The 4,857-nt window shown below is 31.8% G+C and overlaps 1 pseudogene; it reads right to left on the bottom strand.

Annotated features, from left to right (window-relative positions):
• Positions 1–808: 808 nt before the first annotated feature.
• On the bottom strand, positions 809–3,261 carry LOC132280546 (cytochrome P450 72A397-like; annotated as a pseudogene).
• Positions 3,262–4,857: the final 1,596 nt, after the last annotated feature.

Genomic DNA, 4,857 nt, shown 5'->3' with positions numbered 1-4,857 from the left:
AAAGTTGATTTTGAGGGGGGTTTTTTTTTTATATTTTTCCAGAAAACAACATCTTGGCCCTCAAAAATCCATATTTTTCTAGAAAATTCTTGCTGCCAGGTTTTGCAAATTTTTAGTACAAATGTAGTTGGTACTATTCATCGACTTTTTTTTTAAAATCGTCACGACTGATCTGAAACTTCCGGAGGCCTTGTGGGTGTATTTTAAGATTGCATTTTCAATTTAGGCAATTTAAAAACCTCCCGAAACCCTATTTCCAAAACTTGGGCAGTAGCTCGGATTCGTTTTTTTTCCTCTTGACCTGATTTTCTTAGGGGCATTCTGGACATTTTACAATACATTTTTTTTGTTTCCCTTCGCATGTGGGGTAGGAAACTTGATTTTAGGAGGGGTTTCTTCTTTGAGTTTTTCCAAAAATGTCCGTTTAGATGCCCGTTTTTACTCTCAGTTGCAGTAGTGGTGGGTTGTCCTCGTCGGGCCGCTACGACATCATTTTTGTTTTTGACCTTTCTCCCCCATCCGGATTCCAAATTGAGTAAACTTTTTTTTGAACTTGACTAATTTGTCATTGTATTTCCAGTGGTGTGCTTGATAGCACCTGAATCCACTTTTTGCAAAATGACCATTTTGCCCCTAGGTTCTTTTTGTCCGTTTTTGAAACGACAGTTCTGCATTTGTTTCCTTTGGGTTCCGTGACCTCATTGAGGGTCACATTGGTGTCTTAGAGATGCATTGTATCTCTAGAGACCGTTGTTTCACCTTTCGTTCCGCATTTCGGATCCATTATCGGGTCATTTTGTGGTCTTCACTAACGCACCGGGTTTACAAAAACTTGGGCCGTTATAGCAAAGTTATACCCAATGCATATTCAGGGCCCCCAGTCAAATGCGAAGAAAGAGCCTTGGTTCTTTGTTGCCTTTGCAACTCCCTCAGAAAATCTCTCTGGTTTGAACTCTTCTGCATCTTCACCCCAAATTTCACAATCATGATGAACTAGGAGTAAGGGGCACAACACCTACACTCCTGGAGGTAGAGTCATATCACCTAGTTTTGTTTCTCTGCAAGTAACTCGTGTAACCATAGATGAAGGACTGTATAATCTTAGAACCTCGTTCAAAATTATTGTTACCTGCAATCAAAAAATTTTGGAAATTATCAATTCTGTGAATATGTAATACGAGTTATATTATTTATACCATGAAAAACGGAATAGATATATATAAATGATATTTCTCTATATACATATATATATAGTATTTAATGTAAGAAATAGGTAAGATAACCTGCAAATATAGTACAATATTTATGATTAAAAAAATTTATGCCATACAAAATTTGGCCCTATTAATATTTCTTTTTCTTGTTGAAAAAATTATCTCTTGATTAAAGTTTACTTCTCAAAAAGAAATCATTTTGATCATTATTAAGTTTCGATCTCCATTTTCTTCAGTGGAAGATAATTTTTCATTTTAGAGGTGTTTGGTAGGAGAAAACAAAATTTACATGGCCAAAGTTCATGATCTTAGAATTGTAAAATAATTTTGATATTATGTTAGGAAGAACTCTAAAAATGAATCTACAGAAAAAACCTACAATTTTAAGGCGATTTAACCCATCATAGTCTAGTTTGTTGTTCCCCAAAACATACTGAACCTCTTCTCTTGCACGCACTTGCCAGTTTGGGTGCATGGTCAACATAACCATTGTCCACACTAGCAAATCTGCGGTGTTCTCTTGTCCAGCAAAATAGAATAGCTTGCACTCATTGGTGATATCTTCAATACTCATTCCTGCATCCTTGCTGCCTTGTTCTTTAATTTCTTTCAGGTTGGATTTAAGCATCACACCCAATAAATCGCTATCACTAACTTCTCCTAATCTCTCCCTTTTATTGATTATACCCCTCACAAGAGCTTGCACTTCGGCATAAATTTCCTTCATCTTCCTCATTCTCTTAGTTGGTAGAAACCTATACATGAACAATTAAAGACAATTGCACCAAAAAAAGAAGAAAACAATTACATGGCGTCGGAACATATGATTTCTCAATGTTAAGGGAAGCATTAATGACTGATACAATATGAAGGGTAGATTACACTGAAATAGAGGCATTAGCTCGTACTTAAAACTGATGTTTCACATTGCACAATTTACTAAAAGATTTCAACTTACAAGCATATATTTACTAGAAAATATTAAATTTAGCAGTTCAATTGTCAACCTATTTTCACACAAATCAATTTTTTTTTTTTTTTTTTGAGTAGTACACTCAAATCAAATTTTTAGGGACAAGAGATAGAAATAGTAAAGAGTTGTGCAAATTATCAATTAACTGTACCATTTGTAAATCATACATATCATACAGCAGCATCAATTGTAATATTTTCATAACTAAATTTAAAGCAATACCAATTCAATCTCCCAGTTTGAAAGTATTACCTCCAACCTGGAATGTAAAATGACTGCAGAACATCATGCACAAGGTCATATTGTTCTCTTTGGAGTTTGAATATCCTTCCACCTTCTTCATAGTTGTTACCAAATGCTGTTCTAGAAATGACATCACAGGATAGATTTAGAAGATAGGCCAAACATCCAATTCACATGAACTCTTTTATGAAACCAGCTTCTCCTATCTACCCATCATCTCGCTATAACTCAATGCATTACAGGTACCAATTCCTGAGAATATAAAGTACATTGTAGTGATGCAGGGGATAGAAAAAGAGAACCTACTTTCAGTATCATACTACATGTCAAAATTAGGCTTCTTACTCTTTGTGTGTCTTTGGCAATTCTCAAAAAAAAAAAAAAAAAAAAAAAAAAATCAACATGGACACTTAAATTAACCATTTGTAGTAGTCTTAGAATCAGGTTATTGTTTTCTAGTGCTATTAATTTACAATGAGATTGAAGAAGCTTATAAAACTTGGGTTTGTTAAGAGAATTTGAAGACTATCATTTGGAGGTTAGTTCAAAGAACTGTATCTTGTTGATGTTAAGAACAGAATATGAAATTAATAGTTACCTTCAACTTCTCTACATAGAAAGCTGGGTTGAGAATCTTTCTATGCTTAGCCCATTTCTCATCCTCCTGACTTGCGATGCCAGTCACTAGCAACTTGGAAATTGGATTATGCTTTACCTTATAGAAAATATCGTTCCTGAGCAAGACATCTTTAATTAATTCGGGTCCATTATGTGAACCCTAAGAATGGGGCCAACCCATGAAAAACAATTTTTACCTGCATTTTTTACCATTATGCAAGATTATTAGAAGAACATTAATTTAAGCTAGTAATTTGCAGTAATGCTACTGAAAATTAAGCTTAGTACCAAAAGTCTGGAAGTACCTTATAGTCTTAGAGATGGTTTATAGAAGAAATTAGAGTTGTTGAATTTGTATATAGTAGCTGATTGTAATAGTGAACGCTGACATTGAGTTAGTGGGCTTACGGTGCAAGAAATTTTTTTTCCACAAGGCATAGGAAGGGAATGATGTTAATTTAAATTCAATTTTGGCTCAACATTGACAATGCAACAAATAGGTTGTTATAATTAAAAATGTAGGTTTTTTTTAAATAAAAAAAAAAAATTTTGAATAGGCAATTAAGTGCAGGCTGTAAATATAATATGTAATGACTTCCTTAAAATAAGAGGTTTAAATTAGTACTTAACAAGGTTTACTTTTATGCATGTCAATAATTACAGGTTGTAAAAATCCTATTTTCTTGTAGTGTATTCTCACCAGGATATCAAGTTCTCTAAAATAATCTTTAAAATTTTATTTTAGTCTTCAAATTCTAATCTCATTTTTTTTTTTTTTTTTTTTTTTTTTTTTTTTGTGTGTGTGTGTGCAGGTTTCACATTGATTGCAATCTAGCTCCCCTTTTGGATTTAGATTTCTTTTGGGATTTTGATATGTCTATGCGATTAGCATTGTGTAATATTGGATTTATAGCATTTTGATGTGCTGGAATTATCATTTTAGATGGTTTGCACATTTTAATATCTAAATTCTTAATGAAATATGTGTTTTATCTTCTATGTTTGATTATCAAATATATTGATTTTGAGTGATATGCTTAGATCTTGGTTTATATTGTTTAGTTTATTAATATTTTAATTTAATTTGTAGGTTCCAAATTTCAAATAGGTGAAAACAAAATTATATTATTGTATTAGTGGCATGATATATTATTTTGTCACAATATTTAACTTATAGTGACAACATATTTGTCATAACATGATAGATATATTGTGACAAAAGATATTTTTTGTCACAATATTTAACCTTATAGTGACAATGCATTTGTCGCAACATAATATATATATATTGCGACAAATAATTTTGTCACAATAAAATAACTTATAGCGACAACTAATTTTGTCACAACATGTCCCTATATATTGTGACGAAATTTTTGTCACAATAAAACTAGTTATATCGACAATAATTTTGTCGCAACATGTCCCTATATGTTGTGAAAAAAATTTTGTCACAATAAATCTAGTTATATCGACAATAATTTTGTCGCAACATATTATATATATTGTGACAAAAGGTTTTGTCACAATAAAGTAGCTTATAGTGACAATATTTTTGTTACAACATAGGATGTATATTGTGACAAAAGGTTTTGTCACAATAAAGTAGCTTATAGTGACAATTTTTGTCATAAAAAGATTGTATATATAGTGACAAAAATTATTTTCGTCACAAAATAGTAACAAGCAGCGACAAATTTCATAGGTGTGGAGATTTTTAGGCGACAATTTTTTAATATTTTACGACAAATATTTTGTCGCAATTTTTATTCATTTTGTGACAAAAAATATTTTGTCACAATATATCTC

Source organism: Cornus florida, unplaced genomic scaffold, assembly GCF_030987335.1.
Source record: "Cornus florida cultivar Cherokee Brave unplaced genomic scaffold, ASM3098733v1 CherokeeBrave_3.0.0_Hap2_Chr01, whole genome shotgun sequence".
NCBI classification, from domain to species: domain Eukaryota; kingdom Viridiplantae; phylum Streptophyta; class Magnoliopsida; order Cornales; family Cornaceae; genus Cornus; species Cornus florida.
This window is presented reverse-complemented; position numbering and strand designations above follow the sequence as displayed.